The sequence below is a fragment of the Xenia sp. Carnegie-2017 genome, unplaced genomic scaffold, assembly GCF_021976095.1.
Source record: "Xenia sp. Carnegie-2017 unplaced genomic scaffold, XeniaSp_v1 HiC_scaffold_24, whole genome shotgun sequence".
NCBI classification, from domain to species: domain Eukaryota; kingdom Metazoa; phylum Cnidaria; class Anthozoa; order Malacalcyonacea; family Xeniidae; genus Xenia; species Xenia sp. Carnegie-2017.
In genome coordinates, this window is record NW_025813487.1 from 11,972,121 (window position 1) to 11,986,089 (window position 13,969).

At 33.2% G+C, this 13,969-nt stretch overlaps 1 protein-coding gene and 1 long non-coding RNA gene across 5 annotated transcripts in view; both read left to right on the forward strand.

The window, feature by feature from the left end:
• The window catches only part of LOC124450436, a 153,475-nt gene that overhangs the window by 100,897 nt on the left and 38,609 nt on the right, over positions 1–13,969 (forward strand). Inside the window, exons 1-2 of one of the 4 annotated variants that reach the window (XM_047001091.1) lie at positions 13,010–13,107; positions 13,473–13,635. The exons of 2 other annotated variants lie outside the window; for them this stretch is intronic. The gene's annotated coding sequence lies outside the window, so the exon portion shown is untranslated. Of the gene's footprint in view, positions 1–13,009; positions 13,108–13,383; positions 13,636–13,969 lie in introns of those variants that run through there. One more of the 4 variants, XM_047001093.1, reaches the window with a different exon arrangement.
• Positions 2,895–6,228, forward strand: LOC124450485. Its single transcript, XR_006950001.1, has 4 exons — positions 2,895–3,116; positions 4,642–4,741; positions 5,781–5,914; positions 6,146–6,228. It is a non-coding gene; the product is annotated as an uncharacterized LOC124450485 (long non-coding RNA).

Below are 13,969 nucleotides of genomic sequence, written 5' to 3' on the forward strand. Positions count from 1 at the left end.
GATGCTTTATGCACCAATTAAAAATTTACCTTATAGAAAAAAACATTGCACCTTCCATCAATAAACTGCTTCTAATTAATCAGATTTCTACATTATCGTTAACATCTCACTTTTAGGATTTAGTAGACGTAACGTAATTATTGCCATCCTTTTCTTTGTCATTTGTAGTTATTAGAACGACACAGGCAATGCAAATCATTACGTCATCGAAAAGTGACTTTTTATCCGAAGCTCCTAGCAAAAAAGCCACCACAGCAGATCACGAAACTGTTTTTAAAAAAGAAAACAAATTTAGTACTAGCACCAAAAATAACTTATACTTAGGTAATAAAATAACACCAAGGATTCTAGTTTTATATTTTTATTATTTGATTGACGGAAACCGCAGAAGATTGATAGTTAGAGTGGCCCATTAATATATACCCATATTAATATATACCCATGTTTTAATCAGTACATTGAAAAATGAGAACTACGATAGTGTTATGAATAGTTTTATTTTCTTTAGTTGCAGGCGTTGCAATTGGTGCTGTTCCATTCATTGTTTTGATTGTTGTCTTTATAATCTGGTTTGTATATTGTAATTTTTGTCAATACTGACAGACCAATATTTCCTTCAGCAACATTCACCAATTTTGTGCTCAGGTGTAATTCTTTTTAACAAATCTTTTCTACAAATTTCTTTTAGTTTTACAGAGGCCAGGGACAACCCCCGAACAGGATGTGTTTTTTGGATATATTCAATTGTGTCCTCAAATTCAGAAAACATATCTACTTAAAAAAAATAGATGAGCATAACATAATAAATGAAAACTAACCCAATACCTGTTACTGATCTAACAACGTCCCTCCTTTTACATGCTTGTTGCACCAGGTGATTTTACTTACCAATTATCTTGTATGTTTTAAAACTTCGTTCTGGTCCTATGTTATGTGCGGTTTTGAATTTAAAAAAGCAATGGATAAAAATATTCATTTAAACTACTATATTCACGCAATCCAGTCGTTCATTCCTTTGCCATACCTTCCAAATGAGTATCATCGCGTCTTTGTAATTAAAGATTTCAAATTTCATAAAGTTATAAAAACTGCAGTTTTTCCTTGTTAATATTTAATGACGCAAAAACTTAATGAAAATCGTCCGGTTTTCATAGGAGAAAACGTCGAAAGCGAAATCTTGGCAATATGTACACGGAACGCGTTCCCTATAAAAAAAGAACAAAAGATGAAAAACGTTTAACAGTGAGCATTGACGAAGACTGCGTAGAACAAGATTTTAAAAAAATTAAAATGTCGTTACGGTAAGGATCCATCTTACTCGTCTGCAACCTTAGAAAAAAAGGTTATATGTCAACTTATTGTAAAGAAAATGATTTCACTGCGTTGTTGTAAACACCACACGTAACTTTACGCTGAAGTTGCAGAGGTAAATTTCTTTGATAAAGTTGCTCTCATAAGTATATGAGTCTCATCTCAAGGTTTTCCTCGCAATCACCATTATTTGCTTTAACTGTTTTGTTCTCATTTCTCTGTATTATCCATCACTATCGTTTCCTCTTTTCCATCTGCTACATCAGTATTATCACTTTTTCCTTTTACTGCACCATAAACTGCATTCTAACTCCACCGTTTTTCTGTATGTTATTAGAAAAGCAGTAAAAAACTTCAATCAAAGTCTAAACCGCAAGCAAGCCATTAAGATTCAACTTACGAAGAGTTAGACTTGTCAAAATTGAACAACAACAATGGCAATCACCAGTCATTGAATGCAAACGAAGAAAACACAACATATCAAGAATTGAATATAGCACAAATGAATAAAGAAAATGACTATCAGGCACTGAACGCAAACGAGGGAGACACAATTTATCAAGAGGTAGATACAACGCTAATGAAGCAAGAAGATCATGATTACATGTCAATGACAACAAAATAAAAAAGAAGTAAGCGAAAGGTTTACGAAATGACGCATTTAAAAGTAACGATGCGGATATCATTTTAACTATAAGTTTTGAAATATATTTCTTCTTCCGGTTCTTTTTGTCTTGGACCTTTAGTATGTAGAAATATGAATTTATTCTTGTGCTTAATAAACATGCGAGAGAGAAAAAAGCATCTATAAATTTGATTCTATTTTCTTTCTTAATCATAACTATTCATAATTGATCACGGCATACTATATTGGTGTTATACACATTTATACACTTTTAATGAACATGCTGACTATTATTTAACTAGCTCATAATTATGTAGACTCTTTTTTTTATATTAAGAGGACATTAAACTGTTTGCTTCAAAATATGTTCGCTCAAACTAAATTGTTAACACCTAACAAAAATGTAGAAAAATAATTTCAAAAAGAAATGTTTACGCTATTCTTGTCGTTAGGGGTTTTCTTATACCATTTTATGCAACCTTTCTACGTTTTTAAAAATTTTTAGACACGTCACAACTCCTACAATTAAAGTGTCTTCTAATTTGCATATCATTCAGTTCTTTTCTAATGTCGTTTAGTTTGTGCTAAACTACCGCAGTTTTATATGAGTTACTTTGTGGTACCGGTGGCGCCTAAATTTAATCTTCTTGTGCAATTCTTAATATTTGGCCTGTTGGTCGTATTATAGCAGCTACATTTAATGAGCAAACTGCATGATTTTCACAATCACCATTGGAATTGAGAGAGAGTAAAAAAATGGAAATCTTGTTTCTTAAAAATGCGTTCCGTGCAATATAAATTTAGGCTTATTGTCATGTGATACCGTCTGTACCAAATAATCATTACTAATACATACTCGCCCCGTCTACATTTAGCTTGCATCAAAATAATGTTCATAAACTAAGTTTATGTTAAAATAGGTCCAATACAAATGCTGTATTTTTGCGTCTACGTTGCGTACCAATCAATGCGCATTGCAGTTACTCGTTTATTCTTCCAGCTCAGCTATCGAATCATTTAGTTGTAACGTATATCTGTTTGATGAGCAAATAATAAGGCGTCGTGTGGATGTTGTACAATTTAATGATGTAAGATAAATTTATTTGTTGTAGCATTGCATCAGTTGATACAGGAATACAAAATTTATCATGATGTTGTTCAATGCGCACTTTCAAAGAAGGTACGCGAATATCAATATTTAGCACAATCACACTATTTAAAACTCACAACTTGCGAAAAAACACACGAGTACGTCATTATTATATTTGTCATTCCTATCTCGATTACTAGTTTTATGAAAGATTCGTACTTTTAGTGCAGTCTTCTGGATAAAAAATTTAAATAACGAGTTAATTTCTTCCAAACAATGCTCGACTTGCGTGCAAATTCTGCTAAGTTCTTATGCATTTCAGCTAGCTGGGCCATCATTAGAAAGTTCATCGGGGGAGGGGGGGGGGTCGTTCTTTCAACAGACGGTGCAACAAACATGTACTGACTGCACTGTAGGACAAAACCTTGACAATTTTCAAAGTCTACTAAATGACGCCCTTAAATGTGTTAATTTATTCATTAATATCGCAGTAATCTAAAAGTAATCACACAGTAATCGACTCAGCTTTATGCGTCTTTATATAACAACCCGGTAGCGGATCTAGGCGCAACTTGGTAGCACGATCACAGCGAGCAGTAGCGAGCAAAATAAATCGAAGCTGCTTAATTTTAAATTCAAAGTACTTTCAGAAAAGCACTATTGGTTTTGAATTTCTAAAGAATATCGTTTCACTAATGGCTTGTCTCTGAGGGGCTTAGAAATGTTAATACATTCCAAAATATGCAGCAGCAATTTATTTTAACTAACCCTAGATCCGCCACTGCAATCACCGTTAAACGTCAACAAGACAACATCTTTGAAATTAAATGTAGCAAGTTAATGTAGTAACTAAAATAAATTGCATATAATCATAGCATCATCTACTTTATGCTAGAGCACGGTGTTATAACACTGTACTAGGATACTGTTCAAACAAGACATATTTTATTGACTAAATGTCTTGCTCTTACGCTACTCTTCATTTATACGAATATTTAGTCTCTTAACTCTTATTTACGCTTCATCCAAATCATTGTAATGTTGTTAAGTCGTCAAAAATCTTTTTCTGCCGACTAATATAGCACTTCTAAAGACTGCATTTCCAAATAAAATTTTAGATGTGACACCACCCTACACCAACCCATATGTATGGTGCAGCATTTCAGTGTGTTTGTCTGTTTGAGCCTGTTGGTCATACGGAAATTAGTAAGTCACTGCTTTTCAAGTGGGCATGACGGGTTTCCACGATTGACGATTTTCTAAAACTAGCTTAAGACATATTTCTTACAACCGAAACAAGAGCAGAATTAACAATTCCATTGTTACAGGTGCTCTTCAACAAAAGGTTGAAAAATTATATTGTCATTAACTTTATTCTACCGAAGATGTTAAAACATTGTTACTCTTGAAGCGGAAATTGGAAGCCAGCCCCTTTTATATGTCGACACTTTATGTTGATGAAACGTTGATTTCAAGAGGTCGTATTCTTTCTCTCCCTTATAGAACCATTCTTATTACATAACTATTGCCCCGAGACATAGGCGATTGAATAAAGCTAAGCTTCGTTTTGATTTTGAATTTGTTGTATCGACTGTTTCTTTCTTGTTGTGAACAGAAACTGGAAGTTCAAGAAAATTAAGAGGACATAGGAATGCATTTCTTTTGCCTTTTTGTTCACGTTTTGTATTTGGTCAGCTCGTTCTATTTGCCTAAAGGTTGGTCAATGTCATATTGCAAATTATTTTAAGTATATCTTACCTTTGTGAATTTTGAAGCCTGTTTCGTCGCTAACATACCTGGACTTTTTTCATAAACAATTTACACAGTATGAGTCGTACAATTTTGTACATTAAAATTTGTACGTACAGCCAAAACACTTCCGAGATGGGAAGACCGCGTGCATATGATTCATATATATATACTTCGTTTAACCACTTAATTTTTATACACATTCCGTATGTCCATACCCTCTTTCATTAACTCATTTACGTTCTTCTGTTAGAAATCGACTTGTGATAAAATAAGAAATACACTCGTTTGCTTTAACATTCTAATTAGTCATTTCAACGTTTTGTCAATTGTCATAAATTTATACTTTCAAGTGCTTTTGCTGTTGATTAATATAAATATATATTTATTTTTTTGTGTGGTATAACACGTGCTTGGCGTAAGCAAACTAATATCATAATTTTATTTGTAATTTTAATCATGTATTACACACCCTTAAGTGACGCGGCTGTTTAAAATGGCATTGTGGGGAGGCGATCAATTTCTAAGCGATCATGTCATGATGATAGAGAAATATATAGTCAACTTTGTTGGCGTGTGTGTGAAATACAAGAGCGAAAGCACTTCTTACGTTTTTGATTTCATTACTTGGTGTGAGCAAAAATTGTACTAAAATTGATGTTTGTGTATAGCGAAAGTGTGAAGTGGACTTTCGTGCGGGTGCCACACTACCACTGACCTGCGGTGTAGCCAGCCTGCACGTTTGGTCGTGCCGTGTATGTCTATAGTTTGGTGCGCTTTTACAACAAAAAAATCAAATTTCTAAAGAAATAAAAAATGCTTATGTTATAGATTTACATATCACAACCAAACATGAAAAATAGCGACGCTACACTACTATAACACAATCGATAGTTACACGGAATTTAATTGTTTGTGTTCAAGTTTGCAGTGTACATATTTTTTTGAAAATGTTTTGTTCCTCTAACTAGCTCATTGTCATCTTTTTTATTGAACTTTTTATAGCACGACGCAAATCCACACTTCAATAAAAAGTAACAACTTATCTGTAGCACCCAGCAAGAAGGTTACGCAGCCAGAACACAAAACTACTTTAAAAGAAATAAATGAATCTAGCAACAAAGATATCATCCACTTAGGTAATAAAATATTTTATGTATTCATTATCATTCATCGCATTATCAAATTTGTATGAAGATGCGCTGTTGCATCATTGGCATGGTCAGCGAAAAATATTGTGAAGTCAAATAGTATTGCCTACCTGTGTCTCGTTGATATTCAGTATCATTTAGCGTTAACAATTTAAACGACGGCGTTATTTAGTCTTTTGAAGAAGGTCAGCTATGTGAATAACGATATGTTTTATTTAGTTAGGGAACTTGAAGTGTCTGGAATAAAAAATTCTTGCTAATACAAATGTGGAAGAATCATGCCCTTCTTCTATTGTATTGAGGAAATAAGAAATACGAAATGAAAATCACGAAAAGAGGCGAAACATGGCGTATGTTTATATTGTTTGCACCCAAAAATTTAGTTCATTATTTTTAAAACAGCTTTACAATTTGACCAGTTCAAGAAAACATTGACTAGGCTAGACATATGATGAAAAACCTGCTACTCTAGACAATTATTCAATTGTTGGGAACTGTGTCTTTTCTTAAACTAAAACTTAAAATTCATAAATGAAGTTCCTTTGATAGCAGCACTTGTATCTATCTGTCTATCATATTGCTATAATTCTCTTATCCTTTAGGTGTTATTGCAGGCGCTAATGCAGTTGGTGGTGTTATACTCACTGTTCTGCTTATGATCTTTTTGTTCTGGTTTGTATTTGATAATTGTTATTTCCGAGCACAGCCCAAATTGTGCAAGAACAGCATGTGCAACGTCTTATTTTTTTTTGGACAGATCTTTTGAACGTTATTTTCATCTAGAGTCTCAATTTTTTATTATTTTCCGTATTTTAAAACCTTGTAATGGTCCGGTTCTTCGATTGCCTGTGTATATTCATGTCGCAATGGATAGAAATTAATGTTCATTTAACTGACTACATATATAATTGAACAACCCAGACGTTCATTACTTTATTGTAGAAACTTTTCCACCAAAAATACGAACGATATGCCGGATTGCATTGTATATTGTGTTACTTTGTATAACAATCAAACAAAACACTGAAAATAATTCAAACCAATGATCATAAATGATGAAGAGTGTTAAAATTGTTTTGTTATCCATATCTACTTGCATTGATCGACATTAAGCGAACATTTTAACCATTTTATCAATAAACTAAGAAATTTATTAATAGGGCGTCATTGACTCACTATACCTGATAAAAATTGCTTAATCAGATTAATCAGAAACATCAAAGCTCAATAAAATTTTTTCTTTGCTTATGTTTGGGGACCTGAAATTAAATGAAATGGCCCCATTTTTATAGCACAATATGTGGAAAGCACAATCCTTGTAATATGTTTATGGAATCCATTAAGTATAAGAAAAGGACGATGGATAAGAAACATTTAGCCGTTCACATTAACGAAGACGTCCACGAGTACGAAATACCAGTTCCTTACTTTGTTATGGTGAGTTTTATTGGTATTAATTAAGAGAAACTTTAGAAACAAAGGTTATAGACCATCACAGTGAACACTCACAACACTTTAAGCGGTGCATTTAAGTTGCTCTAAACTATCTCAGCTTTTTTATGTTTTCTGTGGTGATCGTAAGCTTTAGCACACAACCACAATATTTGTTTTATGTGTCTTGACACCTTTCTCCTTTAACCTCTCTTTCCCGTCTTCTATCGCCGTTATCATCATTTTTCGTGTGACTTTCACTGTCACAGTGTCACCATCAGTTATCTTTTAAAGACGAAGTCTCACAAAATACTTTGTGCATTTAGCCAGCCATAGATAGCCATTTTTGGGACACCAAAAAATAACAGCATGTTCGGTTGTTAGTGCAGCAATAAATCCAGCCAACTATTTTCCGTCAACCGCAAAGAGAGGTAGAACAAAAAATAGAGAAGAATTAACATGTGTATATTTTAAGAAAGATTTTCACGCTTGGTTAGTCAGGTTACAATCCCTAAACTCTTTGCCAAACAACGGAAGTTCAATGTCAGGAGTAAAAACAATCATGCAAAGCAGTTCTGCGGGACTCATTCTCTAAATTTACCATTATTTTCTATGCTATCAGCATATCAGTAACCAACTTCGATCAGTGTCTCAAGAGCAAAAAAACAATCAAGATTCAACTTACCAAGATTAGATTTGTCAAAAATGAACGACGATTGTAACAATTACCAGTCGTTAATTACAAACGAACTCGATACAATTTATCGAGAACCAGATACAACACAAATGAATGAAGACGTTGATCATCATCAACTAAAAGCAAACGAAGACGACACGACTTATCAAGCACTAGACAAAAAGCAAATGACTAAAGAAGATTGTGGTTAAGAATCACTGAGATTTTGAATGAGAGAGAGAAAAGAAACTGCATTACGAAATGACATTAGTCACCATGAAATGTTCAGATATTATATAAGAAACACTTTAGTTAAGTTACAAAGAAAACGGAAAGCTCGAGTAGGCGAAAATATACTTGTATGTAGATTATTGCGTTAAATAGAAAAGTTGTGTTTTCCTGAACTACAGTACAGTGATTTCGTTGAAGTCATTGATTTTGTAAAAAATTGCAACTGTATTTCTATCATTTTCTTATTGCAGACGTTTCTCATACCTACTATGATAATGAACTCTAATTCATAAGCTGGCGTACCCTAAAACAGTACCTATAATAGTACACAGTCTTCCTGCTGTTTTTGGAAATGGATGATGTTTAAAAATTATCGATGCAAAAATTGTTTTGGTTATCTGTAAGCACAATATAGAAACAAAAATTTGTCCAATTCCATTGAAATTTTTTGTGTGAAGCATATCTTCTCCAGTGATTAGTATAGTTACAGGCCATGTTACAGCCAGTAAATTGCATTAGTAATCTGATTAAATATACAGCACTAAGCTGCACAGCGAAGTAGGACTACTGGCTGTTTCTCTATACTATGTCAATAATTAGTTTTAAAATGTGTTCGGTTTCATCTTTTGTCCAGTTTTTTGTAGAGCTTGCACTCAAAACTTATTTCTACCGACGTTCGTTTGAAAAACGTGAAGGAGAAAAATAAGGAAATATTGCGTATTGTTTTATAATTTCACTCACTACAAATCTCCCTTCGCTGTCACTCTCAAACTCGAAGAAACTTTAAACGGAAATTTTGTTGCCAAATAACGTTTTAGTTTACCACATCCATCTGTACCGCACTTTGAGTACAAATATGAGTTGTGTCACTCACGAATACGGTGAGATCATTTAACGACGTATCATACATTTTTGCCTCTGGATTAATTAAAGAAATGGCCAACATAATTGAAATAAGTTTTATAAAAGTCAAACTTTACATTTTCTGAGTAAAATATCCTTTAATTAGATGTGTAGTAAAACATTTTTAACGCATTAGGTCTTGAATGAAATCGTGTTAATTAAGGGTTAACAATATAGTAAGAAAACTATTCGAAATTATTCAATTTAGAGTCACTCGCGCAAGCTTTTTACAAACACAGTTCAGATATATAGCAAAGGATACTCCGGAAATAGTTAAACAATTTTAAACATTAGTCCCACAGTGTTTCTTTTTTAATATTCTTAGACTCAATTCTGTTGAAATTCTCAATTGGAAAAGGAATCTTGAAAAATAACTCAACTTCCTGCGACCAAATTCACTTACACCTACCCTGGGCGTAGCGCCTACCTAGCTTGTCTGACAAACTCTCAATTCTGTGCAATGTACTTATATTCTTGTTAACAGCATGATGGGAATAATTTTTACGACGGCATAATCTACGATGACATGGTATCGTGCCGTACCATCTTTACCGCAGGTAGCCGGTGTTCGTGACAGTTCCTAGTTTCCCCGTCTGCCACGAGTCCGATGTATGAAGTATATCGCATTGTAACTTTAACCAAAGTTAGAAAACGATGAGAAATGCATTCAATCTAAAGTCAATCGTGCTTATTTTTCAAAATTGCTCTTTAGTGCACGCTATAGCTACCATTATAACTTCTAATGACATAGATCTTCAATATATACATCTCCAAAAATTTGCTGGCTTTTTTTTCGCTAGCCATTAAAAAGTCTATTTGATGAGAGAATTATAAATTCAAAGTTTTTTATAATTGATTATATTGACAATTTGAATTAATAAAAAAGTTGGAAAAAAGAGAACGTCACTAACTGCGAAGGTCTTTACGTTTCAAACACAATTCAATTTTAAAACAAATGATATTTCGCGAATAATAATTGCTAAAACAATTTTCAACATATTTGTGAGCATTTTCAACAATGTCAATTTTTCACAATCTTTCGTCTAAGTTCTGTTGAAATTCTCAGTCAAAATAGGATTCTTTAAAAAGAATAAAACTTCCTGAGATTAATTTCATATAAGTTGACACATGAGCTGGGCGCAGCGCATAAATGTGTCTCAATTTCGTGCTTAATAGTTATATTTTGATTAACAGCGTCTACAATGACTTGGTATCTTGCTGTAACATTTATACCATAGGTAACCAGTTTATTGAGTTATAGTTCCAAGTTACCCAGAATGCCCCGAGTCCGATTCATGAAGTAAATATCATTGTAACCAATTGCAAGTGTAAGTGACAACGCTAAATATGTGGAGACAACTATTTTGTTACATTGTCACGTTCATGTACGTGATTGTAGCTTACTTTGATGATTATGTTGTGGTGTAAATGATGTTGAAAACACCATTTTTTTATTTACCATAACAACAAGAAGAGTGTTGAATGAGACTCTTTACTTTGTCATTACTTTGTAATCTAACTGCGTTCCTTCTCTTTGCAACACATTGACAAAATATAGTGTAGTTAAGTATTTTCAGGTACGTTATACTGAAAGTGTTCCGTGATTGTAGCTTTAAAAGCGGATATCGAAAGCTGACTCGCGTTTTATGTAGATCACACGTTGTTTTAAGTGTTTTCATCCTTTCCGTCTGTTGTGAGCTCATTCTTATATTTGTGTGACCAAGAAGTGGACAAATTAATGACACTAAGCTTTGTTTTGGTTTCAGAGTTCTTTGTTTTGACTGTTTGATCCTTGATGTGACATCCCGCTCAAAATTAACGGAATTGGGGAAAAAGAATGATGTACTTCTTTAATATTTTCGCTCGCGTCTTAATGTTCGTCGGCTTCTTCCAGTTGACTACAGGCTGGTCATTGTAATATAGTGAAATTATATTTCTTTGCTTTTTTACTTCTTACAATTATTTAGACGGTATTTTCATTTACAACTAGTGACAACTGTCTTCTTATAGTAAATATTGTGCAATATTTTACAATGAAAATTGTGCAAGTGCCATATAATTACGAATTAAAAGCGAGGCTCTTCCGTGTTAAAATGCACAATGGCATGCTGGAAAATACGGAGTTTACATTATGGAGTGTAGAACGAGTATGGAGTTGAAATGCGCAGCAGAGCCTCCTTTACTAAATACAATTTAACACATCTCTGCGTTTTCCTCTCAGTGCCATATAAAGTTGAAAATGCCGAATCTTAGTTCATAAAAGGTGTTTCCCATGCATGGTTTTCAACTATAAAATAACATGGCTGCCTCAATTTCTTTTGTTCTAGAATGTCGAATTAATAATGTATTTAATTACTTAATTAGAATTGGCAATTCAGATTCAAAGGTGGTATTACATGTAATACAAACTTGTATTGCGTCTGTACTGGTGATATATTAATAACAACCTCGAACTTTGAGCATGAAATAAATAAAATCATTACAAAGTATTTACATACGTATGCAAGGGGCTCTTCAGACTCCCCCTCCCCCCTTGCTCTCCATGAGTGTTGAGCAGATAAGAGCAGTCAGGAATTATTTGTTGAAAAGGTGTGTAAATTATATCATATTGAAAATGAAGGAATGATCCCCCTAAAAAATATAGGCCTGCATGCCCATGACTATTTACTAACCTCCCTTGGCTTTCTAGTACATTTAATCACTAAGTAGCCTCACTTATAATAATTTGTGAAATATTAACTATATATGCCGACATGTATAATTTCTGTTTGTAGTTTCTAGACTTCTATGGTAAATTATATTTTTGTTTGTGTTTGTATGTAGTACGTGTTTTTGCGGTAGATTACTATAATCATGGCTAAACAACACCTGTGCTTTGCCAGTGGCATAAATGAGGGGTCTTCAATTGAACATTAACATAATTGTGAGGTGTAAGAGTGTCAAGTAATGGGGTGTCTTTGAACATTAGGGAATTCCAGCAAAATTAACATAAAAAGTTATTTAAGTACTAAAATATGTTTATGAGACGTCACTATTTTTTTGTTACAGCTTTGCAGTTTTGTATACTGTCAATGAAATTTAAATACTGTTTGTGTTGAGGAAAATTTGGAGATTTACTCAGCAGTTGTGTAGCCAGCAAAGGAATTTATCGAAATGAAGTGCATATGAATAGCAGACTACCAACAATAAGATTATTTCTTCGGTATCATGCCTGAAAGACAAACATTTCAGATATAGTAAAGAAATCGTGCATGCGTTTTTTTTACGTCACGTTACAATTCAGCTATCTTACATGTCACATCTTATACAAATGATACGTGAATTTTATAGGATTATAGGAAAAAAGATTTTATAGACGTAAGTGATAAGGAATTATTAAAACATTCAGTATTATGGATAATGGGACGTTTTAGCCACTTGAAAAATCGAAGCATGAAGTAGATGTTTGTTGCGGACTACTATTCACTTGTGGTGTATTCAGTCTGCTAGTTTGGTCATTCTATGTAAATATTTTGGTGTTCGCTTACAACAAAAAACATCAGATTTTTAAAGAAAAAACTGTACTAATATTACGAAACTTACAGATCACGACAAAACAAACAATTAGGCCACACTCCTAAGAACACAGTCGTATATATTACATTAAGACCAACATAACGTTTAAAATTTCATTAACTTGTTAAGCGGCCTAGAACTGATTACGACATCAAACGCTACTTAAAGCAAGAACAGCTGGTTTCAACGCTGAGAGTGTCATTGTGAACCCATGCAGCTGTTACCTTTGTAAACAGTACTTTTCTTTGTCTTACAGGTTTATCGTGTGACGTTTTTGGAGACAAACTTCTGGAATGTGGAAATAATGCACAACAGCAGGATCAATGTCCAAAAACATGTTGCTTTAACCAAACAGTAAATCCTCCCTGTTATTTTAATAAAAAAGGTATAAAATACTATTTCTTGTTCCTGGACTTATGTATAGTTTAAAGCTACAAGAAATTTGCTTTTGAAAAGAATTTTTTTGCTCGTCTTTACCCACGATTTTCTAATTTTTTCCTCCGTTTCACATTATAAAAATAATATTCTGTAGACTTGGGTTTATGAATTTTCGTTTGATTGAAACAATGTGTTTCACTTTTTTATTTTCGTTTAGGAAGAAATTTTACGTTATTTTCAATGTTCTTAATTTATGTTTTACAATTGCATTTACAAGTTAACAGATTTTGATAAGTAGAGCGTATCAATGTTTGAATGACAACTTTAGATTAAAACACGATAAATCAACAGATTGTTGAAATTTCTTTTCAGGCTATGGTCCTATTAAGCACGCAGACGGACTTTGCATAAATGTACAAGGTACACAACGTCTCATTTGGTCAAGTGACTGCACTTCAAGAAATGCTTTTTTCCTGTTGTCATATGACTATCCACCATATCACGTAACTACAGGAAAATGTATTTTACCATCCGAGTGAGTTTATTTATTTTTTTTAATTTGTTTAATAAGCAGTTTTATTGCAATGTTACTGGAAGAGTTTCTTCGGTCATCTAATAATGTATACTCCAAAATCATTCCAATAAAAATGACAACTAATTGCAATAAATGCACGATTAGTTTTTAAACACCCTTATATCGCCCGCTTTCTGGCAAAAAAATGGACGAGGCTTCGTAAATTACGCGAATGATCACAAACATCTTATCAAATATTTGGAGTTTTGACAAGGAATATTGTCTATACCGTTATAGAAGATAAGTCCTAAAGACAAGTTCTGTGAACTTGTGTGTTATTGTCCATACCGTTATA